This window comes from Panthera onca, chromosome D3, assembly GCF_046562875.1.
Source record: "Panthera onca isolate mPanOnc1 chromosome D3, mPanOnc1 haplotype 2, whole genome shotgun sequence".
NCBI classification, from domain to species: domain Eukaryota; kingdom Metazoa; phylum Chordata; class Mammalia; order Carnivora; family Felidae; genus Panthera; species Panthera onca.
The window spans coordinates 84,009,967-84,036,953 of record NC_138350.1 but is presented as its reverse complement, the minus strand read 5'-3'; positions in this window follow the sequence as shown (position 1 = coordinate 84,036,953).

Here is a 26,987-nt window from a genome sequence, read left to right as displayed (position 1 = left end):
TTGGTTTTGAAGTGTTTTTTTTTTTTTTTAATTTTTTACTTTTTTATTAAAGTATAATTAACATACAGTGTAATATGTACAATATGAAGATTCCATAATTCTATACATCACTCGGTACTCATCAGGATAAATGTACTCTTAATCCCCACCTATTTCACCCATTCCCCCCTACCCACCTCCTCTCCGGCAGCTACTAGTTTGTTCTTTGTCCTTAAGAGTCTGTTATTTGTCTCTTTTTTCTTTGTTTGTTCATTTGTTTTGTTTCTCAAATTCCACATCTAAGTGAAACCGTATGGTGTATTTGTCTTTCTCTGTCTGACTTATTTCACTTAGCAAAGTACTTTACTTGTTAATGGATGAGGAGTTTTAAGGACATATAGGAAAAAAAATATTGGGCTTTTGTTTCTGTTATGTGGGTAGTGAAAAAATATGCTAACACTAGTTAAATGTTTTTTATTAAACCAAACTGAAGAATGTAGAAAGTATAAAATTGGAGTAGGAGTCAGAGTTGGATTTTTTTTTTAAGTGCAAGAAAAAGAATTTCTTTTGAAGTGTAAACTTTATATGAAATTCATCTAAAACTACAGGACATTAGGAGATGGAATGGGACAAGTAAAAGAGTAAAACTATTTCAGAATTGGAAAACATTTTATGAAAACGAATATGTAAGATTAATGCTTTCTGAAAAAAATGAATCAATAAATAGCAAAAAAAAAAAGCATGTGAATGAATAAATACAAGTGTGGAACACAATGAAATAGATAAATAAAAGAAATGAAGCAATTAAATGTAAGTTAAACACAGTATACAGTAACATTTCCTATAGGGGAAAATGCAATGAGCATTGATCATGAGCTGTTACTTTGTACATAAAAAAAGTCATGGACACCGAGCTCTATTGTTCATTCTCCCAATAAAACTGAGTTCCTAATATCGAAAAAAATGCAAACTTCTAGAAAAATGATTGTATCTTACGAGTGCTGGGCGTAAAAAATACAGTCCCTAAAGATGTGGGAAAATTGAGACTGGCCCCAGAGTTCTCCTAACACTAGATTCCAGAAGATAATGAACAACCTTTTGAGAGTTTTAAAGGCAAATGGCGGGCGGGGCACCTGGGTGGCTCAGTCAGTTAAGCGTCTGACTTCGACTCAGGTCATGATCTCATGGTCTGTGAGTTCGAGGCCCGTGTCGGGCTCAGTGCTGACAGCTTAGTCTGGAGCCTGCTTCGGATTCTGTGTCTTCCTCTCTCTCTCTGTCTCTCTCTGTCTCTCTCTGCCCTTCCCCCACTCACGCGCTCTCTCTCTCTCTCTCTGTCTCTCTCTCTCAATAATAAATAAAACATTAAAAAATATTTTTAAAAAAGCAAATGGATATGTTTAAAATTTTCTACCTAGCCAGGATGCCATCAGGTTAAAAAGAGCAGAATATTGTCTATATACATGTAAGCACTAAGGAATTATAGTGTTTATTACTCAAAAATTTTACTTACATCCATGGTCCAGGAAATAGTTGAATTGAAATAAAACTTTATGAGTGAAGTAGTCATGAAAGAGCTGGCTGCTCTTTCAAATAATATTTTTTAAAGTAATTGTGGCAATTATACTTACAAACTAAGGCCTCAAACCCATTAAGTCAATGGTAGGGAATATATATTTGAAAAATTATAATACTACCAGCAGGTAATACCTATAAAAGTGCACTAGAGATTACAAAGTAAAGTACTTACTGAAATAACAATATTTATTCCTATAAAAATCCATAAAATAACCAGAAGAGAACAGTTACATCTTGTCTCTGGACCGTATGATGCTCCTACTTTAGTAAGGTTTTTCTTAAGTAATGATCATTTTAACCTCTATGAGTGAATTCGGACTTCTTAATTACAACTAGCAAAGTTCTAACCAAAAGGCATATACGTTAGGGAATGTAAGCGGTTGGTAAATAACATCCTATTTCTGTTTACTTTTTTTTTCCTTCCCATTTTGAATCGAGTTACAAAACATGACCGCCGTTGCTCCCTTCCTTATTACCAAGCCCTGTTGCAACGTGACTTTGCAGTTCTCCTACCAGTAAGTGAAGTCTGTTTTCCCACTCCTTGGCTCTGGATCAGCCTGGCGACTCGTTTGACAGACAGAAACTCATCAGAAGTGATATTGTGTAGTTCCACGCCTAGGTTTCAAGAGGCCATAAATACTCCATTATTTCCTTGAAAGCGTGCTGAGCCATTTTGTGAACAAGCCCCAGCCATGCCTACCGGGAGATGAGATACTATATGGAGGGGAGACAACTTGTCCCAGAAAAGGCCACCCTAGATCAACCAGCTCCTAGGCAGGAACTTGACTCTAGACACATGTATAAGCTGAGCTGAGCTACCAAATCCAGCACAGATCAGGAGAACCAAGCTCAGTTCAAATTTCCAACCCACAGACTTGTGAAGTTTAATAAGTGATAGTTATTTTGATTCCCTAGATATGGAGATGTTCAACAACTAATACTCTATTGAACAGTTATCTTGCTACTTACCAGGTTGAAATTGACAATTATATCCGTATCACTCCTGTGGCTATATCCATGCTATGATTACTCTTTTAAACGGAGTTTTGCATGTGGGGAGTCTCTTTCTCAAGAGCCAATGGCAAACTTGGCTCTTTTGAACCAAATTGAACTCTCCTTTCATTATACTTCTCTATCTGATTTCTCTTCTTCTTCAAGGTAAACATATTGTGATGGTTTTCCAATGTACCAGGTTACAAACACCTATGATGTTGTTGTGCTCAAATCTGAACGATAAGGAGAAGCAAATAGGAAAAGCAAAACAAAACAAAACCCCAAAAAAGGAGTGGTGTCTTGATAAGAAAATCCTCTACTAGAGAAAGACAAATACATGAAAACATCCCAAGGAATCGAACAAAGGCACTGGCCGCAGCAGAATGAACTAGAAGCAAGTGATGTGTGCAGAAAGTTTGGCAGGACTAAATCACAAAGGTCTTTGTGCACATTGTTAACATGTAGGTATTTATTGTTTAATTACACTTACATAGCAATAGAAGGTTTTTCGATAGGGATTGACATGACTTGATTTATATATATTTGAAAAAAATTTTTTTAATGTTTTTATTTATTTTTGAGACAGAGAGAGACAGAGCATGAGCAGGGGAGGGACAGAAAGAGAGGGAGACACAGAACGGGAAGCAGGCTCCAGGCTCCGAGCTGTCAGCACAGAGCCCGACGCGGGGCTTGAACTCACCGACCGTGAGATCACGACCTGAGCTGAAGTTGGATGCTTAACCGACTGAGCCACCCAGGCGCCCCGACTTGATTTATATTTTGAATATAATACAACTGTGGTTGCTGTGTATTAAGTGAATTTTAAGTAGAAAATGAAAATCTTGCAGTAGTCCGGGGAATAGGGAACAGAATTTTATGACTTGGATACAAGTTTGCCATTGGCTCTTAAACAACTCATGATATATTTTGGAGATTGAAATGGCAAGGTTTGGTGGACAGGATTTGTGGAGTAAGTGAAAAGAAGAAAAGAATGAATTCAAATATTGAGCTTAAGCAAGAGAATAGATGGCACCACTCTTTGCTTAAGACCAGGTGTGGAAGTGGAAAAAAGTTACATACAAGACTCAAGGTAACAATTGACCGTGAAATCGACATATTTGCAATGGGTTCTATGATGAGGACAATGAATATTGCAGTCATTTGGGGTCAGTCATGTATTAAACTGTATTGCTGTGAAAATGGCTCTAGGAATAACATAAATTATGTATTAGGCAAAATGCTCCATGACCATAAACTCTGTGAGAACAGATATCCTGTCTCATTCTTGGTGCCCAATACAATGCCTTAAAAGGAGGATGATAATGAAGCATATCTCCAACACAAAGAGTTAAAGAAGTGCAACCTAGAAAAAGTAAATAAATACCTAGTTAAGATAAGTTCATTTATCAATGAGTTAAAATAAAAATAAAGTTACATAATTAATAGCACTTTTTGAAATTAATTTTTAATGTTAATTTATTTTTGTGAAAGAGAGAGATAAAGCACGAGCCAGGAAGGGGCAGAGAGAGGGAGAGACACAGAATCTGAAGCAAGTTCCAGGCTCTGAGCTGTCAGCACAGAGCCCGATGCAGGGCTCGAACTCATGAACCGCGAGGTCACGACCTGAGCCGAAGTCAGACGCTTAACCAGCTGAGCCACCCAGGCGCCCAAATGCCACTCTTTTAATTATGATCTATCTTACTACTTTCAATATTGTTTTCCTTTCCATTATTTCACTGTCTTCTACAACCTACTGTTGGAACCTTTATAAATCACTTTTCTAGGCTGTATTTGCCCTGTTCTCTTGTCTTTGCCTCTCTACTTGCCTCCCTGCCACCGAGCTCTGCTTCGTCTCTCTCAGGCAAGTACACGTTTTACTCGGTTCCTTTTTCTGTGTTCTTGGCTTGGATGTTTCCTTATGCTTGGATACTCAAGCGTGGTGAAGCAGTTAACATGTGTCTAAGAAGAGTTCAAATACATGTGTTTCTGTTTCTGCCTCTAAGGAATTAGTTAGTGATAAATCTCTATGTCAGAGTCTAAGCATCAGAAAGGGGAGGCTGAGTCTAAATAATATTTCCTTTCGGAAGACGAGGGCACAGAGTCTGAGACCTTTTCAGAACCCTGGGTGACCTCCACCATCCGTGAGGCAGGTGTGATGTGCTCTTTCTCACCGGAGAGGATTTGGCGGCTGTGATTGTTCTGTGAGAAAGCTTAGAGATCCTTCAAGGTCGGTTTGCCTCTCCCAGGTAGACACCCCGGTCTCAGCCATACTCACTTTCCTGTGAGCTTCCCTGGGGGACTTAGCAACTGAAGCATCCTTGGCTATCTCTGAGCAAGGTCATTACAGGCATTTGTCAAAACATAACATCTTCTCTAAAGGTTTCGTTCCATTTCTTTCAAAACCAGAATAGCTTCAGGTCTGTAGAACTAATGTATTTTTCTTCTGAGACACGTAACGTCAAGTCAAAGTTCATTAGATCTATTCGCCTTTCCTCCCTTTTACCCCGTATGTCCTAAGTGTTAAAGCATAGCTGCCCTGATCCCCAAATCCTTATTCTTCTTCTTCTTTTTAAAATTTATTTATTTTGAGAGAGACAGAGAGAGCACCAGCAGGGGAGGAGCAGAGGGGGGAGAGAGAGAGAGAATCCCAGGCAGACTCTGTGCTGCCAGCTGTGGAGGTCGATGTGGGCCTCCAACCTCATGAACTGTGGGATCATGACCTGAGCCGAAACCAAGGGCCGGACACTTAACCAACCGAGCCACCCAGGCGCCCCAGATTCCCAAATCCTTCTTATACACAGGGCCCTACTTTTATACTGAAAGAGGATAGGACTTCAGAATTGGGGCAAATGTATTTTACCCAAACTCATGATTTCATTTTGAATATATAAAACAAGAAAACTGTATTTGCCTTAACACTCTTAATTGGCTTTAACAGTTATGTAGCTTGAGTCTATCTTTTCTTTCAATGGCATTGAGGGTTCATCACCTTTCAAAATCCACATGTAACCCTTTGTGTCAATTTGCCTTCTGTTGCTTTGTTCTTGCATCTATCTTGGTAGTCTAGATGGGTAAGGTTTCCTTTCCCTGCCTGAGATTTTGGGTTAATCTCTTTATTCATAACTCAGTGTGGAGTATGGAAGAGCTCCTTTCTCAGGACCTGTTTCCTGTGCTTCCTCTGGTTAGTGTTTTCATGTTAGTGTGACCAGTTTTCTCTTAGGGGAGAATGCAGCCCCTATTAGTAGAGAATTGCATTTCTGCGAGCAAAGAACAGCTAGTATTTGTCACGTGTCTTCTATGTTTTCTGTAATCGTCATGATTTTTAAGTCAAAAGCCTGGATTTTATATTTAATCACTTACGTCTTTATATTTAACAAGATACTACTTATTCAATAAGGGATCCAGAACAAACCTGCCCATATTCCATATGATATTTAGGCAGCTCCTGGAAAAAAAAAAAAAAAACAACAAAAACAAACAAACAAAAAAACAACAACCTTTACCTATAAAGTGTACAGTCTGTTGCAAAGCTTAATATGTAAGGGTCACATGGGGCACAACCCAACATAAAAATCGTTCTCAGAGATTCTGATTTTATAGACCTGGAGGGAAGCCAGAATTTTGCATTTTTAATAAATTATCCAGATAATGTATATGTGCGTGGTTTAAAACGATACAGTATGCATACCTGACGCCTATCATTTTTGCCTTTGCTCCGAAGTTCCAAACACAACTCTATTTCAATAGGGCATAGTCATTCAGGCAATCGTGTGTTATGGTACTGTAGAGATCTTATGCTGTCTGGTTCTTCCATATGCAAATGTGTGAGTTAATGGAGAGCGTGGTGCAAACTTGCTATCCTCTAATACCTTGAAACTCAGTGTCTGAGTATTTACAGGATAACTTGGATGATCTACCTCTTGGATAGACCTACCTACTTGGATAAGCTACCTCTTTATCTCTTTATCAGCATATTGCTTTTCAGTGCCTTGAGAGAAAAGTTCCACACCATAATTTCCTGGAACAGGAAGGGAATGGACACTTTGCTTCTAGAAATAACTGAAAATTACAAAAAAGTCTAGATGGCTATGTGGCAGGCAGAATAACAGCCCTCAGAGATGGCCATGTCCTACTCCCCAGAACTCATAATTATGTTGCACTATATGGCAACAGCCTTTTTATAGATGTGATTAAGATTAAGGACTTAATCCTTAATTAAGGGGGAGATTATCCTGGATTATCTATGTAATCACATGAATCCCTAAAAGTAGAAGAGGAAAGTAGAAAAGTGGGTCAGAGAGATGAGATAGAGAGGCAGGAGAGATATAAGAGGGACTTACTCACCACGGTTGGTTGACTGTAGCAGACAGTTGGCTCAAGGTAGGTGGCCATGAATCAAGGAACACAGATACCTCTAGAAGCTTGCAATAGTCTTCAGCTTACAGCCAGCAAAGAAATGGGTACCTCAGTTCTTTGTGGTTTGGGGACCATAAAGAATTGAGGTGTGCCAACAATCTGAATGATCCTAAGAGTGAATTCTCCCCTAGAGCTTAAAAAAAAAAAGAAAGAAAAGAAAAAGAAACAAAAAGAATGTAGATCTAGGGTCTTCATCATAACTTGCCAAGATTTGTGTTGGAATTCTGACCTACAGACTGAGATAACAGATTTGTGTTCTTATAAACCAACAGATTTATTACATATATTTTTAATGGCAGGAACAGAAACCAAGTACAGTTGACCCTTGAAAAACACAGACCTTAGGGATACCAATCCCACACGTTGTTGAAAATCCACCTATAAACTTGACTCCCCCAAACTTAACTACTAATGGCCTAATGCTGACTGGAAGCCTTGCTGAAAACACATTCAATTAACATGTATTTTGTATGTTATGTGTATTCTATACTGCATTCTTACAACAAAGTAAGCTAGAGAGAATAAACTACTATTAAGAAAACCATAAGAAAATGACAGTTACAGTGTTGTATCATATTTATTGAAAAAAGTCTGCACGTCTAAGGACTTGCCTAGTTCAAAACAGTGCCGTTCAAGGGTCAACTGAAGAGTGGAGAAAAAGGCATGTATTGAAATATTTATATAACAAATCTTACAATTTAATTCTGAATGAAATTTTTATAACCTACTTGATAATTTCATGTCAGGTGGTCAGATACCATTTTTGAGAGGAACTGATTTCCATATCACTATTCTTTTCCCTGTATGTAGCCCTTCATCAAATTTCAATGGAATAAATGAGGAGAATATGTTCATACCAGCATTTCAAAGCCATTGTAGTATGGCATACAAAATGTTGCAGAGAATGTAAGGCACTTATCCGGATTAAGCCAATTCTCTGTGTGTGGCGGCTGAAGTTCTGAACTGGACTATGTGCAGATAAGGGGTAAAAGCCTCTGCAGCCAAGTTGAAATTACATTCGAATTGAATGTCAGTGCATCGTCTTTGTTCTACTTTTCTGGAAGTCAAAGTAACTAATATACTCTCTAAACAATGCAATTTTTCTTTTGTTTATTGTGCTTTGAGAATTAAGCTTATTCTTTAGAAGCGAAATAACTTGGAGAATTTGTGTTGCAAGGAGACATCGATTTTTTTTTTCCTGTTTGTAGATGGTGAATCATTCTCTAAGTCAGTTAAATAGAGTAGAATTATTCATCAAGCTTTCTCTTCATTCCTATACAACTCTGGGACTTAGGCTTCAGAATGTCCGTATTCCATAGGGGGCGCCTGGGTGGCTCAGTCGGTTGAGCATCCGACTATGGCTCAGGTCATGATCTCAGCCTGTGGGTTCTAGCCCGTGTTGGGCTCTGTGCTGACAGCTCAGAGCCTGGAGTCTGCTTTGGATTCTGTGTTTCCCTCTCTCTCTCTCTCTGTCTCTCTGCCTCTCTGCCCCTCCCCCACTGGCACTCACTCACTCTCTCTCAAAAATAAATAAGCATTAAAAAAAGAAGAAGAGCGTCTCTATTCTATTGTATATAAATGGCATACTGCTATTTATGCTGTGACTCAATGCTTTTGTACTTGCTAATGGTTAGAAACCAACTGGCAACATCCATAAGTTGAAAGTAAACTATTTGAGAAAGGACAAGTATATTTTATTATTTGGCTTGGTTGTTGTTTTGTCCTAAAATGATATAAATTAATCTAACTTTCCAGTAATAAACTCAGTTTATATCAGCTGTAATTCCTGTTATATGCATCCATGATTGTTTTGAGAAAATGAGGTAACAAAATAAAAAAAAATATGTTATGAATGGCTAAGAACTTATATTGCACTGTTTCTTTTTGTTTGAGAGATTTGACTAATTTCAGCATGTTTCAAAATGAAATTCTTTCATTTGTAAACATTTATTTTGCTTTCATTTGAGAGTTACAGAATGAAACAAGGATACTTGCTCTTGCCATTTTTTATTTATTATTGTACAAGATGCCCTGGCTGATGCAATAAGACAAGAAAATAACTGAAATGGAGCACCTGGGTGGCTCAGTCGGTTAAGCGTCTGACTTCAGCTCAGGTCATGATCTCAAGGTCCGTGAGTTTGAGCCCCGTGTTGGGCTCCGTGCTGATAGCTCAGAGCCTGGAGCCTCTTCCGATTCTGTGTCTCCCTCTCTCTTGGCCCTTCTCCTGCTCACACTCTGTCTCTCTCTCTCGCAAAAATAAACATTAAAAATTTTTTTTAAAAATAGTTGACTTAAAAAAAAAAGAACTGAAATGGATAATAAAAATGGACAAGAAATAAAACTGTCATTACTCACTGATGCCATGAATGCCTACGTGGAAAATTCAAAAGTGGACAAATATTTAGAAATAATAACTAAATGTATTAGTCTTTCTAAATACCAGGTCTACATGCAAAATTTCATCATATTTCTATATGCCCATTAGAAACAAATAAGAACCAAATTATTAATATCCTACTTACAATAGTATTTATTAATATAAAACATAGGCATACATTTCATGGAAGATGTGAAAAAACTTCAAACTGAAAAATTACAAAATGGTAGTGAAAGAAATTAAGGAAGATCTTGCTGGATGGGGAAAAATATATTCAAAGATTGGGAGACTGTATTTTAAAGATGCAAATTCTCCACAAATTACTCGGCAGATCAAAACAATCTCAAAACCCTCTTTGGGGGAGAGGGCACACATTAAAAAAATAATTTCAAAATATATATGGAAAAGTTACATCCCAGAGACATGGCCATTTTGAAGAAAACTGTAACATTAAAATTAATTTCCTAAGCCCTATCCATATTAATATCTATTGTGCTTATTTGGCACAAGGGCAGACTAGGTGATCAATAGAAAGTAAAACAGATTCTAAAAACACACATACTCCATTAGATGATTTATGTCAGAGGCGACACTGTAGTGCAGTGGGCAAAGTGTGAGAACTTTAATAATTGATGGTGGATCAATTTTCCAAATGTATTTTGACCCCTAATTTATACCATACATAAAAATACATTCCAGATGAGTAGAGGATCCAAATGTGCTGCCAGTTCTTGGCATCATCAGGTTTTTATATTTTAGACATTCAAATAGGTGTGTAAGAGCATTTCATTTTAGTATTAATTTTATCTTCTGCAATGAGAAATTATATTTAACAGCATTTCATGTGCTTATTTGTCAGTCATGTATATTCATTTATGAAGTGTCTCATAAAACCTTCATGAATTCTTTTTTTTTAACTGAGTTGTATATTTTCTTATTTTTGTGAATAAAGAATGATTTGTATCTTTGGGACACAAGTCCTTTGTAAGATATATGATTTGCATATATATTGTCCCCCTTGTAGCCTGACTTTTATTCTATGAACGGCATCTTAGAGCAAACATTTTCATTGTGCTCAAGTCAAATATATGGTTTTGTATCTTTTATAGATCATGTTTTGTGTCATATTTAAGAGCTCTTTGCCTAAACCAAGATCATGAAGATTTTCTCCTGTTCTTCTAAGTATTTTATATTTTCACAGTTTATGTTTAATTCTATTATTTATTTGAATTAACTATTTGAATAAGGTTAAGAGGAATATCTCAAGATTCATTATTTTCCACCTGATGTCCAATTTTTCCAACACCACTTGAAAAAACTGTATTCTGTCCATTGAATTGTGTTTGCAATTTTTTTTTTCTCAAAAATCAATCATCCTGTATGTATGTGTTTCTTTTATAATATTGGGGTTCTTGGAAGTAAGGCCCATAAATATGTGGGGTCTCCCAAGGACTCTAGGTCCCAGGAGTTTCTCACTTATGTGTTCTTTAACCCTTAGCCTCCAGCAATTGTCAAAATTATCATTTACACATGTAAACGACTCCATGGCTTTTTTTTTTTTTTCAGTTAAGCATATCCTGGCTTGTATTTCAGAATTTGACTGTCCTTCTAGATTCCTAATAGTAGTTTGTTCTGCAAACCCAGTTCTCTGGTCATCTGGGAAGAGTCATTGGTTCTCGGTTTGTCCAGGTTTTTCTTGTTTTATGTCTGGGACTGACAACTTCCAAGCTCTTCACATCTCTGAGCTGAGATCTGAAATCCCCATAGCCTTTGCCTAAGTTGTACTTCATGGAAGGCTAGACCCACAGTCTAAGCTAGTATACGAGATATTTTAGCCTGTTTAAAGTCTAATTTGTTGATTTCAACTGTGGCACTAAGAGTGGGCTCTTTTTACTTCTATCCAAGTGAACCTTAACCAAGTGGAGACTAAGTATTTCAGCTTTCTCACTGCACAATATATATGCCTGTCTGCCCAAGTAGCAAAGCTAGAGGAATTTTAAAAATTGGGTTGAATGTAGGTATCAGTGTATCAATAGCATCCAGGCATTTACAAACTGGCATTTGAAAGAACAAGTAGTTGGCTAGTATTTCAGTTTGTCATGAGACTCAATCGCACTCTTAAATTCAACCCAACATTTCAAACTAACATCTAACTATTTTAGTTGAGCAACGTTGCATCACCTTACAACGGAGATTTGTGGGCTTTAAGAAATTTGGTGAATAATCTGATAAGCAAACGGAGAACATACTTGTGTATAGGCCCAGGACCAAAAATGGGCATTTCTCAAACATCATAACCAAAATAAATACGTATGAATTTTTGCACCAAAAAAAAATTATTGCCTCAACATCTTATTATGTGTATTTTGTCCATTACATTGAAAATAGGTCTCATTTTATATTTTTTATGGACTTGACCTTATTTCTAGGCTCCTCATTAATCTGAGTCTACTTCAACAGCCATTATTTTAGTTATTCACTATTTTTATGGCAAAGCAAGTCCTTATTATTCACTTGTTTTCAAAACATTTCCTAGCAATTTTTATACATTTGGTGGGGGAAAGTAAACTTTAAAGACATCCCTTAAATTTAAAATAAAAAATTATACTGGGAGTACATTTAATTATGGATTAAAGAAGAATTGCTCTTAAATAATTCTAGAACTTACCATACTAGAGAAACACATCTCACATCTCTCCCTTGACTCAAGTCTTATTTTAGGTTCCTTAGTGTATAAGTCCTACCTCTGTTTATTATGTTAGCTCTTGATCTGTTTTTTGATCAGGTAAATTTATTTTTTAATATCCTTGAGCACATACTCTTAGACTCAAATTCAAAGCAACTGCATTTTATTTACTTGTGGATATGTCCAAAATGTGGATTATTTCTCTAAAAGTGGTATATTTTAACTCATACTTAAAATACAAATTCCTTAAGATATTTTTTTCCCTTTATAAGTAGCCTATATTGGTTTTATTCCTCATTGTTTTTAGAATACAGCCTATCCGGAGTTCTATTTTGTCGAATTGACACATGTTGACTCCTTTCTTCTTCCTCCTCTTCTAGGATTTGAAATCCATCAATAAGAGGCTGTCAATCTTGTTTCCCTTGGTTTTTTGCTTTGCGAATATATCTTAATCCTCAGTTTGCACATCCTTTGTCCTGCAGAGTTCAGACAAAAATCTTTCTAAATATTGCCTATGTACTTTTTTCTAAAAGATTTATCCATTCCCTGCTGTGTTCTTTCTGATTGTATTTTTCTTTCACAGGCACACAGTATTCTGGGGGATCAGAAATGGTTTTTATATTAGAAATATTAGGTCATTTTCTAAGGCTTTTAATCTTGGGCAAATTTCCTCATCCTCTTCTTGACGTTTCCTTTGTGTTCTCTGCATTTATACTGGAGCATGTAGGTTCATTGCTTTACAATAATTACATATAATTTTACCTGTGAAATTTTACCCATGAAAAACAAACTAGGCACCAATATTTTTTCTCAGGAATGTTAAACCTTATTACAAAAAACCTTAGCTTTATGAAAAAAATGCTTTCAATCTCTTTCATGTATTATGATATCCAGGAAAACAAAATCTTTGAATTCTGTTTATTTACAATGATAACTAATAATGTCATTGGGTTTCTGAAGTATGTCTTTGTGGGACAACTGAAGATGATACTTACTGATTGCTGCACTTTCCATTTAAGAAAAGGCTGGGACATTAAATCACACTGTCATCTGAATTCAGCTATCATTAATATATCGGGAACCACTACAATAAATTTCATTATTTTTCCTAAGATGATGAGATAGTCTAAATAGTAGAGTCAAACCACTGATGATTCTGCAACTTTAAAATGGTGTTGTGAATAGTATCTATTAGTCCCACTAAACTGAAATATCATTCTCATCACACAGTGTATTTTTACATGGACTTGAATCTATTTCTGGGCTCTGCATCAATCTGTCAACTTTCACAACGGTTGTTTTATATGACCTATTAATCATGTGCCTCATTTCACGTGCCCCTCCACTCACCACTCACCTGATAACAACTCAGGTGATGATCTCCAAGGCCACTGCCCTACACTAGCAAGCTCTTGCAGCCTCATGCTGCATTTTATTTATTTATTTATTTATTTATTTATTTATTTATTTATCCATCCTAAAGCCAAGGGAAGCCATTCAAGTAGCAACAAGGGCAGCCTGAAAATCTTGAAAGTTAAAGTCCCAGAGGCCACAATCCATCAAATGGGATGGGGATTAGTGAAAAAAGTGCTTCTTATATCAGAAGGAGAATGCTGAGGTGCAGGCTTCATGGGTCCTCAGAGGACGTTCCCCAGGACTGGGCACCATTTCCCACAGCAGCGGCCAGATCAGTGATGCGGGCTTTATCATCTTTTCCCTTTCCCTCTTTCACTCTCCCCAGTGTCCCCTCCAGTTCCTGAAATTACCTCCTAAGTAATGTGCTCGCAACTAAATTCTTGTTTCAGGTCTGCTTGGGTGGAAACCAAAATAGATAGTTTTAAAGGAAGGGGCCCAAGAAAGCCAGTTGCTCAGAATGGGATTCTGACTTTGATCACTCAGAGGATGCTGGACAAAGAGAGACAATTTACTCGTAGAAGCAAAGGTGATGATATGAACTCTGGCATGTGGTAGTCCCACAATTACTATGACTTTTCCCTGTGCTGGATGGGAAGGGGTACAGGGTAAAGGGGCATCTTTGGTTCATGCAGTATCTCTACTACTTGAGTGGTATGGTGGTAATAGGAATTAAGACTGTGGAGTTGTTGCTTTTATTAACTGCCTTAAAAACCTTGAAAAACACGAATGTCAAGCTAAAGCTAATAATTACCAACTCAGGGCACAGTGTGAAACCAGAAGATCTCCAAGGAAGTGTTTATAGAGACATTTAACTCTTACAGATGGAATGCAAACAGGGATGAAGATTAGGTCTAGGATTTAATTACAATTTTAGAAGAACTTCAACGGCAAATAAGTGTGTAGTCTCAAAAAGTCTTCACATTGAAGTTAGGGCCCTGATATAGAATACGAACACAGTTGGGATGGAGACGAAGGAGTAAATGAATTTCAGAAAGCTAAACTCGGAGATTCTGCTAAAACTCCCAGGAAAGCCAAAATAGATCCCTCCCAACTGCTGCTAGTGCTGAGAAGGTCTTCCCTTGCCTGGACATTAACCTCGCAAGATAATGATTGTTTCCCCGAAGATTCGCGTCTGAATGTCATCAGTACTTCCAGGTCAATGAATAGGGGTTTATGGATAGTCCCATCCATACAGAAACTGCATGAAAGGAAACCGCTGTTTACTGATAGATTTGCAAGATTCAGCTCATATATATGGGGGTGTGTGGGTTACAGATGTTCCAGTAGAGGTTATTAGGCCAAGCCACCCAAAGGAGTCGACAGTGGGGTGCATTGCAAATTTGGCTGGAGAAGAATTTATTGCTTTCCTATGCCCTTTCCTATGATCGGTGATTTTACGTCCTTGCAAGGACATGTGGAGCAAGTCCTAATATGGCAATATGGGAATTGTAAGGGATCACTAGAAAGTGGCACTTGTATCTTTGAGAAGCTTAGTCACTGTCCTCTGTAGGTCAGGGTTTCACTATAACAGATGCCGATAGAGAACTGGGCTCCCTAAGGTCAGTGAGATTGACAGGATTCTAAATGAGCAGAATCCAGGTGGTGGCACTTACCTGTCAGGGGCATGGTTGACATAATTACTGTCATTATCAGCAAAACTGGAATGGCAATGAGCATGGCCTGCAGAGATTTATGGCAATGCCTGATAGACCTTGCTTGGTGTTCCTATGGATCATGTAGATGAGCAGCCGTATAGACCATCTATTACCTTGGACAGCCAGAAAAACCTTAAGTACCACTAAATGGAAGACTTATGTCGTCTACTAAAATGGAGAATTGTGATTCTTTGCCCCATTTCTAGACTAAGCCAGTTCTCAAGTCCATGGCTCATTGATTGTAGATTGGTTGGCTCCCTCTGAAAGGACCCTGAAATGCCATTAAAAATATAAACAGTAAATGCTCTCCCAAATCTTACCCAACTTTATCGGGGCCCATTTATCAGCGTGACTGTGCCCTGGGGGACAAAGAATGTCAGGCGTCGTGAGAGCAGCTGATACAATGGGAGGGGGCCCCAAACGCCAGCACGTCTCCACAGTTAGAGTGCAGACATATGGAGCTCGTGTGTAAACAGAACACTGGCTTGAATCCGTCTCACTGTGGGTCCTCTGTCATCATTACCCTGGTCCTCAACTACATAATTGGGATGAATCTATTTAGCAGCTGGCAGAGCCCTTAAATCAATTTTCTTTCCTGTGGAGTAAGGACTGTCACAGTAGAAAAAGCCAGTCGAAAGTCCCAGAAACTGCCTTCCCAACCCCAGCCATGATGATAAAGTGGAGTAATCCCTCATACCACTGGGATTGCAGACAGGGAGACTCTCCAAGATAGATCGTTCCCGTCACATCTCTTCCATGGCCTCTGCAACTACCACATGGATTTGGGCACAAAACTATAGACTGCTGTAATCTTAACCAAGATGCTGCTGTGTTTGCAACTGTGGTGCCAGGTAGGTCTTTCCTAAGTCAGATCAGCAAGTTAACCTAGCAAATGTGTGCTTTTCGAATCCCTTCGGATAATGGAGCAAATGATTGTTTGCTTTCCCATGGGAAGGAATGGAAGGTTCTTCAGACTCCTCTGCTCTTGTCACAGTGCTGTCCACAGAGCTCTGAGTGTCTGGAAATTCTGAAAAACACTGTGAAATCTGCCTACATGTACCTGCGAAACAGGAAATGGCAAGTAGCCTGGGTCTTCTAGAAGGACAATATTCTGGAACTGGTGTGTCAGGGGAATTTAATGAGATTGGCTCTGCAAGGTATAGAAAAACTATAGTGTTGTTACCAAGGGGTACGGCTGCCTGGGTGTAACCAGAGTCTGTTATCGGGATGCCCAGCGGAATGGAAAGAAAATCAGATGCCATCTGGAAGCAAGAGGAAGGAGCGAGAGTCTTTTTTCCCCTCCGAGTCTCTCTTTGGCAGTTCTTTTGGTGGAGCCCAACAGTGAGCAAGCTGGCAAAACAGAAATGCACATTTCTGGGTCCAGGTATAGTGTATAATGGCTGATTTTGAGCTGAGAGACAATGTCTTAGTAATTGACACAACCATTGGTGGCAACTCAGTCATGGGCACTTTATTAGCTTTCTCTGACTTAAGGATCTACTGTCCCTACTTTACTCTGGCTTTGTAGGATCACCTCCCAAACATACTGCCTGCACCCAGCTTCTTGCCTTAGTCTCTGTTTATAAGATGGAACCTACTACGGACTGAATGTTTGTGTCCCTTCAGGATTCATATTTTGAAAAACTAAGCCCCAACGTGAAAGTGTTGTTAGGAGATGGGGTCCTTGGGAAGTAATTAAAGCATGAAGGTGGAGTCCCCAGTATGTGCTTAGTGCCTGTATTAGAAGAGACAAGAGAACTTGCTTGAGGCCAAGCAATAATACGAGAAGACAGCCATCTGCAAACCAGGAAACACGCTCTTGCCAGGCATCTGACCTGTGGCCACCCTGATCTTGGACCTCCCAGGATCCAGAACTGGGAGAAATAAATATTTGTTGCTTAAAAGCCACACAGTCTATGATATATTTGTTATAGCGACCTTAACTGACCGAGAAACAACCCAAACTAACAAAATAACACAAAATAGTGATTCTTATTTAAAATATACACAATTGCATCAATCCCATAAAAATCACAAAGAAAAGTTCAGTTTCTAGAAAAGAATGTTCCCTTGATTGATCTCCAATCACTTATGCTTTCTTTTTTTAAGTTTTTTTTTTTTAATGTTTCATTTATTTTTGAGAGAGAGACACAGTACAAGCCGGGGAGGGGCAGAGAGAGAGGGAGACACGGAATCTGAAGCAGACTCCAGGCTCTGAGCTGTCCGCGCACAGCCTGACGTGGGGCTTGAACTTGTAAACTGTGAGATCATGACCTGAGCAAAGTCGGACACTTAACCGACTAAGCCACCGAGGTGCCCCTCACTTATACCTTCTTATGTCAAGAGCCATCAGTCAGGTCCCTTAAGCTCTAGTTTATCTGAAGATATTTGGTGGGATGCAATCTTTTATGATATACAAACTCATCCCTTTTTAATTATGATTGATCAGTGATTTTGTCAATTTCAAGATGAACTGTAATGGCAGTAAACACTAACCTTAGTATTACTGAGTCAATACCTAACTCTAAGCTCAGCAAACCTTGACAACATAGCACAAAGCCATTTCTGATCTTTGGCTTTTTTCATATTATTCATTTTATAGAGAACACATAGAAAAACATTTCATTTACTATAACATTTTTGAAGATTGAAAGTATAGTCAAAAAGCAGATTATCTGCAACTGATGTACTTAATTCTACACTGTAATTGCTCTCACCCTCTATTATAAATGCCCACTCTCTTTGCTCTGAAGCTACAATTCAATAGCTCAAAACTCTTAATGAGAAATAATCCTCTTTGAATCGACCTTAGCTTTTGGTTGTCTTGGACTGATTCTTTTTTTATGGAGTTAGATTCCTATATTCTATAGGTAAAATTAAGTTTGCCACTCAATTTATTGAGTTCAATTCAATTTAGTGCATTGAAATCTTCACAGTTTATCATAGCGTTACCCATTTGGCCTTTTAAAACGTTTATTTTGCATTTATAATTAAAAATGGAGTGGTTAAATCATTCAAACGTTCAAAAATATTGATTGCCTGTCTCTAAGGGCTCATATTCTGGGTCTATGTTAATATTCTGTTGGCCAGTATCTTTACTTTCCTAATGATTGTGATATGGTCTTTAAAATTAAATTTATAAATAAGGGAAAAATATTACATTTTCCATTTCATGTTCCAATCATTTTTATGTAAAATTTAACTTTCAAATATTGATTTCTATTAAATCTTAGTATGTGAATTTTATCAGGAAGGTATTTTTGTCTGTTTTTCACTGCTGATGTGCTATCATCCAAATCGAGATACAATATATGCTGAGAGCATAATAAACATACATTTAATAAGTGAATCAATGTCATCTGTCTATAAATGAAGATTCCTTTTTATAAAAAAAAAAACTGCAGTAGGCAGGTGGGTGGTTGAGTTAATAACATTTCTAAATTCTTGGTACATTTTTATCAACTTCTGAGAAGCTGCCTTGTATTTTAATTATCTTCTTTATCCCACGCCCTTCTCCTAGTTTTTTTTTTTGGTCCCCATACATCTGTAATCAACCTAATCAGTACATTTTCTTTAGTATATATCTATTGTTTTTATTTATTCTTTCAGAAAAACTTTTTTATTATGTATAGTTGACATACAGAGTTATATATATTTTTTGATATTTTATGTTTATTTATTTTTGACAGAGAGAGAGAGACAGAGCATGAGTGGGGGAGGAGCAGAGAGAGAGGGAGACACAGAATCTGAAACAGGCTCCAGGCTCTGAGCTGTCAGCACAGAGCCGGATGCGCGGCTCGAACTCACAGACCGCGAGATCATGACCTGAGCCAAAGTAGGACGCTCAACCACTGAGCCACCCAGGTGCCCGGACGTACAGAGTTATATTTACATATTTTTAATTTCCATAAATCATAAATGCATATGTATGTGTGTATATGTACACACTAATCATGTGTTTTTTTCCCACTAATTACTGTCTTGTAATGGATCCAATCATGTTGCTATGTATATATTCAATCCATTATTATTTCTTGTTAAATAATATTCCATATAAAACATATTCAGTCATTCAGATAGATGCATTGTTAGCCTCTAATTAATCACAACAAAAAGTAATCCTACAATAATTTCATGCTCAAATACTGTGTAGGCAAATTATTTTATGAATAAAAGATTATGATTATTAAAGCATTAATGACATTATTTTTGCTATATTACTGTAAAAACTAGAGCTTAAAGATCACATTCCTCTCTGTGTGAGAATTCAATCAATTTCACTTTTTCATTTATTTATGCCATTTATTTTGCTTCCTCTTTTAAAGTATAGGAATATGGTAATTCTAATTAACTATAGCCTTGTATTGTCTGACTTGAAAAAAATAACTTACCTGTACAAAATAGATGCTTGGTAATTACCAATTTCTGGAAAACTAAGAGACTAAAGATATAGGCACCCAATTACAGAATGAATCTGTCAGAGGAATAAAAAGCCCAGCATAAGGAATACAGTCAACGATATCATAACAGTCATGTATTGGAGACAGAGGGTAGCTACATTTGTATTGAGCACAGCGTCGTGTATAAACCTGTCAAACCACTTACGTTGTACACCTGAAACTAATATAACATTGTATGTTAACTATACTGGCGTGAAAATAAAAAGTTAATAAAAAAAACCGGTGAGCCTGGGTGGCTCAGTTGGTTAAGTGTCGGACTCTTGATTTCGGCTCAGGTCATGATCTCACCGTTGGTGGGATCGAGCCCCACGACGGGCTCCGTGCTGACAGTGCAGAGCCTGCTTGGGATTCTCTCTCTCTCCATTTCTCTGTCCTTCCATCACCCTCTCTCTCAAAATAAATAAAATAAACTTTAACAAACTTAATAAAAATGTAAAAAAAGAGAAATTCAGAATGACAGATGAAAAATGATTTCGAGCAAGATGGCTTTGTTTTGGGGAATGTTGGCTTTGAATTTTTGGTACATTTTAATACATTAACTTACTCCAAAGATGATTACTGAATGCCTGTATTTTGTGAGAAGCTGATGCTAGAATAATTAAAAATAAAATATTTTATCAAAGTTTTTATAATTTTATTGTAAATGTGGGGAATTGGAGCAAAATTAGAAGAGGCAGAATAGTCATACTCCTAATAAAAGGGAAACATTAGAATAACAGAATTTTTGAGTTAGTAGAGATTAATATATCAACCTTCATTATTTAAGATAAGGAAAGTGGATTAATGTTTTTGTGTTTTGTTTTGTTTTGAATTTTCTGAGCAAATATTCATAGTTCTCTCATTAGATATAAAATAGAAAAAAAAAACCCACAAAACTTCGAACAGGGAAAATCCAATCATGAATTTTTATTTAACCTGCTGTATTAGTTTTCTATTGCTGCTGTAATGAATTACCAAAAATACAGTGGCTTAGAACACCATGATTATCTTATAGTTTTGGAAGTGGCTTAGAACACCATGATTATCTTATAGTTTTGGAAGTCAGAAATCTTCAAGTCAGGAGTTCTGCAGGGCTGTGTTGCCTCTTCAGGTTCTAGGGGACAATCCACTTCCTTATCTTTTTTAGCTTCTAAAGCCTACCCCCATTTCCTTAGCTCAGGACCTCAAACTCCATCTTCAAAGCCAGTAGCATGGCACTTCACAAGTCTTCTCTTTGCCTCTAACCCTCCTGTCTCCCTTCATAAGGACCCTCTGCATACATTGGGTCCATCAGGATAATCCAGGACATTCTCCACATCTCAATATTGTTAACTTTATCATACTACAAAGTCCCTTTGCCAAATGAAGTAACACATTCAGCAGGGATTCCAGGAATTAGAATGTGGACAACTTTGGGTGGCCATTCCTTGCCCCATTATACCCCATTCATAACTCCTAACCTGCAGGAGTTAGTTACAGGGTTATATAATTAACTTTATTAATGCACATTGATTGTTCAATTTTTCATCCAAAGTTTGTTTGTTCTAGCAAGATCAGAAAAGAGCAGTTTTTGGAATATCTGGTAATAAATATTTATGAGGCTATTATATATAGAAATTCATTTATTATTTATTGGCTCTTGTCAGGGAATTTCTCTAAATTATATTTGTGTTGATGAATCTGTGCTTGCTAATTCATGGATAGCTATTGAACAATTGTTGGATGTTTACAAAGTCTTTATGTTATTATTACAAGGCAGATACAACCCAGGGGTCAATCTTCGGGTGTGCCTTAGGCTAGAGAAAAGGACTCAAGGTCAGTTTCTCCACTCTCTATTGTTAGTTACGAGAGCATAATCATGTGATCCTTGAAAACAGAAAGTTGCCTACAGGAGGTTATTATATTTAAACTAAATACTAAATCTCAATGTTTCCATGACAAGTTAATGAACACATTTCAGTTTTGCACAATACTTGTATTACAACTAGAAAGATGGTCTTCCTACCTTACTGTGACTACCAACCAGAGTCTCTATAAATAAAGTCATTGCATGATCTGGCCAACTTTTAACTCCTTTCTCTCTGTGTTACCCCATCTTGCTATTTTCTGGTCACATTGTCCCCCTGGATATGCTTCGTTCCTTCATTCAGCCATGTTCCAGCTTCCCTGTCTGTGCTTGAGCTCTTTCTTCTACCCGGAAGGCACATCTAACAGGTACCTGTGTGACTGTCTCTCATGTTCCTCGTGTCACTTCTCCAACCCTGCAGTAGGAGTCATACAGGCCCTTGCTGCCCCGGGGAAAACAGCAGTGCCCAACTTCACAGTCCTTCCGCCCTTTGCCATAACTTCGTTGTTTTTGTTTGTTTGTTTGTTTTGTTTTGTTTTGATGTTTATTTATTTTTGACACAGGGAGTGAGAGAGAGGGAGAGAGCGTGAGCAGGGGAGGAGCAGAGAGAAAGGGAGACAGAGGACCCAAAGCAGGCTCTGCACTGAGAGCAGAGAGCCCGACATGGGGCTCAAACTCGTGAACCATGAGATCATGACCTGAGCCGAAGTTGGACACTTAACCGATTCAGCCACTCAGGTGCTCCTAACTGTGTTGTTTTTTGATTAATATCTATATCCACGCATCTGCTACTTTGTATATTTATTGTCTTTATGACCCCGTTTTATTCACTGTTACATCTCCGAAGCCTACAAAAATGCTCAAATATTGTTGATTGAATTCAGTTATGTATTTATCTTGCCTTAAATTAACACAGATCTTGTTTAAAATGCTTTATAATATTAACTCAACCAATCCTCAGAACATTACTATGAGGTACACACTCTTAGTGTCTGCATTTCATTAATGAGAACATGAACGAAGTGTCATTAAGGGACAATAGTGTAAAAAATGAATACAAAAATGGTCTCTGTAAGCCTTTTATGGTTTACAAGCATATCTTGATTTACTCTGCTGTTACTTATATAATATTTACTCTTATGTGAAGAATTTTGCAGAGTTCTTTTTTTTATGTTTCTTGAAATAATGGTGTGTTATTACACAGCATTTGAGATGATGTCATTTCTAAAACCATAAGGTGATAAACCTTGGGATGTTGGCCATTTGGCACATTCATTACAACTGAGGTTTTTAGATAGATTACTTTGCAAAGTTAAACTTGTCTTCTATAGCACTATACTTCTTTCGAATTAGAGGTCTCAATCAGTGTCTTTGATCTCTAGAATAGTCTTCTGTAAGAGGCAGAGCCTTCCTAGTGTTGGCTGATAGAAGGGAGTCCATTTAATTTTAACTCAGCTGCTTTTAGCTGCAGCCTAAGCTGGGTGTTTTGTCATGAGACAATTTTATAAATTGCTTAAAAATAAATAGCCAACTATTTAAAAGGGAATTTTACCAGAAATTATTGTAATGAAATTTTCCAGTTATGATGAGTGTGATTTTGATAGTTAAAAATAGCTTGTGTCTTTATTTTTCACTGGGTGGTATTAAAAACAAAGCAAAATAAGACAAAAAGTGCCAAGTGACTGCATATGGCAGTGTCCTTTAATGGTGTCGTAACAATTACTTTCTCGCCCACTCTGAATCAAGGATCAGAAATGTGAATGAAAGTCTAGAGATTTCAAAAAAGAAACTAAAATTCATGAGCCAGTTTACAAATGCAATAGAAGTTGGTGAGATTTGCAGCAAACTGTAGAATGAAAGCCGGGACTCAATTACAACAAATAATTGTAACATTGAGAAATGGTCCCAGGATTATCAGATCTTCTCATTTTTTTTTTTTCAAATGAGACTTGAAGTCAGGATTTTGGTGAGAAATAATTTATAAATCTAACAGGTTCCAATTATCAAATGCTAAATTATATAAGTGCTATCCAAATTGATTCACTTAAAAAAATAAAATATCATCTGTAGAGCGAAAAAGCCTTGGTGATTTGATCTTGAACATGGAATTATTTTTAAAGTGTAATTTGTGTCATATTTTAGTAAATATATATTTTGGTTACATTTGCATAAACAACTCTGAACTAAGATAATATCAAAGAAGATGACCAACTAAAAATTATTAAGAAAAAGTAAATCATGATGTTTTGACATACTCTTGTAACAGAATCATAGGAAAGAGTCCTAGAAATGTCATCACTTCTTATGATAAATTTTGCAAGACATTATAATTGAAGTATTTTCTCAATTTTCACAAGAACTTCTTTCTGTTAAATCATCTGCTTTTAAAGTACATGTTGTGTAATTCTTGCTGATTTTATCTTCCTCCACTATGTTTAGGGATAACACTCGTCCTAATGATCAATACGTTTCTGTATTTCAGGTAAAGGCATGTTTCTAGATAAAAACATTTTCTTGATGTATAGCAAGAAACAGTAAATGATATTCAAGTTGCAAATTTTGTTAGTGGTCAGTACCTTAGTGACTATTTTCATATCAGCCCAAATTGTGGTATTCTAAATAGCCTCAGCATTGTACTGATTAAGTAGTTAATACTTAATGAGGACAACGTGACAATTATTTGAATTTTAACAATATGTTGGCCAGTACTATCCAAAATAAGAGTTAATTACTATACTTTCTTCTTGGGTTCTTGCCCTATCCACCTCCTTGCCCCCACAAAAACTAGAAAAATCACTGAAAACAAAAGGAGAGAAGATGAGAAAGTTGAAAACAATCAGCAATTATACATGTAAATGGATTACATTTACTCATCAATAATTTGAATTGTTATGTGAATGATTATATTCACTCACCAACTCAGAGTTGGTATGAACTGAAAATCAAGAAAATTAAAAATACCTTTGAATAAAATTTAGCAAATGTTCATATTAAAAATTCTTTGGTGGGGCGCCTAGGTGGCTCAGTCGGTTAATCGTCTGACTTCGGCCCAGGTCGTGATCTCATGGTTTGTGGGTTTGAGCCCCGCGTCAGGCTCTGTGCTGACAGTTCGGAGCCTGGAGCCTGCTTCAGATTCTGTGTCTCCCTCTCTCTCTGCCCCTCCCCCACTAATGCACACTCTCTCTCTCTCTCTCTCTCTCTCTCTCTCTCTCTGTCTCCTTCAAAAATAAATAAACATTAAAAAAATTCTTTGGCAAGGGTTGCATAAATTCACACAAAAATACAACAGAAGCCTGAAGCAAACTCATCATTTATGGTAAAATCTTAGAAGCCTTTGAACTAAAGTGAGGGATAAGTCTGTTTTCTGTCATTGCTAGTGTATTTATGTACTAAAACAGATAAACCTCAAATCTTCGTGACTTTACAGAATTAAAGAATGTGCATCCTCTTTCTATCTGAGGCCAGTTCACATTTTGGGCACGTTTGCTGCAGGTTGTCATTAAGGAGACCTGTTTTTTTTTTTTTTTTTTTTTTTTTTTTTGTCACACGGTTTCAACCTATTCTAGAGTCTCATCTTCTGTACATCGTCATCATTCCCTGCAGGTGAATAAGGAAAAAAGAGAGCAAGGAGAATTGCCTGGGAAGAATCGGGATCAGTTTTGGTGAACAGCTGGCCACTCTCTTCCATAATTATTAGCAGGTGTCATTGTTCTTGTGCCTCTTGTCAGTGCTTTTGAAAAGAAAGGCAATGAAAGCTACCAGTATTCCCGAGGAACCATTATCTAGTTGGTATACAAAGCTAATTCCCAACAACAGCCCATTTGAATGAATCTACTAATAAAACTAGTTATTAAAACCGGAAGAGAAGTCACAAGAGTGACATGTAAAATCAACATTAAAAACTACAGATAATGACCCTATAAAAGAAAAATCCACTTGTGCGACATAATTGCATATAAACGTGTATACATGACTTCGTAAGCAAAGTATGTAACACAACCGAAGAATCGGGATACTCGGGTGTGGAAAGTGACATGTCCTGTCTCTAATTTCAGTGCAGTTGTAATAAAAGTTCTGAGAGGACTATTTTGTGTTTGAGAGAACACAAATACGAAAATTCGTAAGGAAGGGAAAAGATGGGAGGAGCCAACTATATTTCGGAATAAATGGAAAGGGAAGATTGATCATTAGTGAATCAGCATTATTTATAGAGTTAAAGGAAGCATGATGGTATCGGCATGGGGATTAATAAATGGATCAATCTTTTAATTAACTGATCATAATATTAGATAACATGAGCAGGCATCTGAATAGCTTTGAAAAATGACATTTCAAATTACTAGAGTGAGGAGAAATCACTAAATGACTGATCTACATTAAAAACCGAGTTAGGGGCGCCTGCGTGGTTCAGTCGGTCAAGCGTCAGACTTCAGTTCAGGTCGTGAGGTCTCGTTCCCGAGTTTGAGTCCCGCCTTGACCTCTCTGCTGACAGCTCAGAGTGGAGCCTGCTTGGATTTTGTGTGTCTCTCTCTGCCCCTCCCCCGCTCGAGCTTTGTCTCTGTCTCTCAAAAATTAATAAAAACATTAATTTCTTTAAAATCTGAATTAGAAAAGGGGCGCCTGGGTGGCGCAGTCGGTTAAGCGTCCGACTTCAGCCAGGTCACGATCTCGCGGTCCGTGAGTTCGAGCCCCGCGTCAGGCTCTGGGCTGATGGCTCGGAGCCTGGAGCCTGTTTCCGATTCTGTGTCTCCCTCTCTCTCTGCCCCTCCCCCGTTCATGCTCTGTCTCTCTCTGTCCCAAAAAAAAAAAAAAAAAAAAAAAAAAAAAAAAACTTAAAATCTGAATTAGAAAAATAAATAAATAAAATCTGAATTAGGCTTTTAAACTAAGAGTGTGTGTATATCTATATCTATATCTATATCTATATCTATATGTCTCAGATGAACTAAATTCACAAGTATAAAAACAAATACAATATTGGTATTAGAAGTATTAGAAATATTAAAGAAGATTTTATACACACATGTGCTTAGTATAGGGGACAATTTTGTTTCAAAGGAGACAGTCAATAGGGAAACAAGAAATAAACCTGTTACATCAAAACAAAAATCAGTAACAAAAATGTCCTGCACACAGAAAAATATACCATGAAAGTTCAAAGTCAAGGGAAAACCAAGGAGAAATATTTACATCATATAGAGAAGACTAATAATATACATCTATAGCAAAAATAACTTCTAAAAAAAACCTAAATAAAAATGCACAAAAATATAACAAAGCAATCCAGAGAGGAGGAAATAAAAATGACAAACATAACTAGGAAAAATGCTCCATCTAAGTCATCACTGGAAAGCAAATTAGGCAATAATTAGATAATATTTTTCCAATTAAATTAGCTGAAATTCAAATCAAATTCTCACATTAAGGACTAACAACAGATTGAAAACTAGGCACTCTCATATAATACAGGTGTGGATAGAAATTGATACAGTTTGATGGACATTAACACTGCAGCATGCCATTTACGGATAAAAAATGCTTAATGAAATAGGCCTGGAAGTGGAACTAAGAAAAGTTCCACAGAATAAATTGATAAGTATAAAAT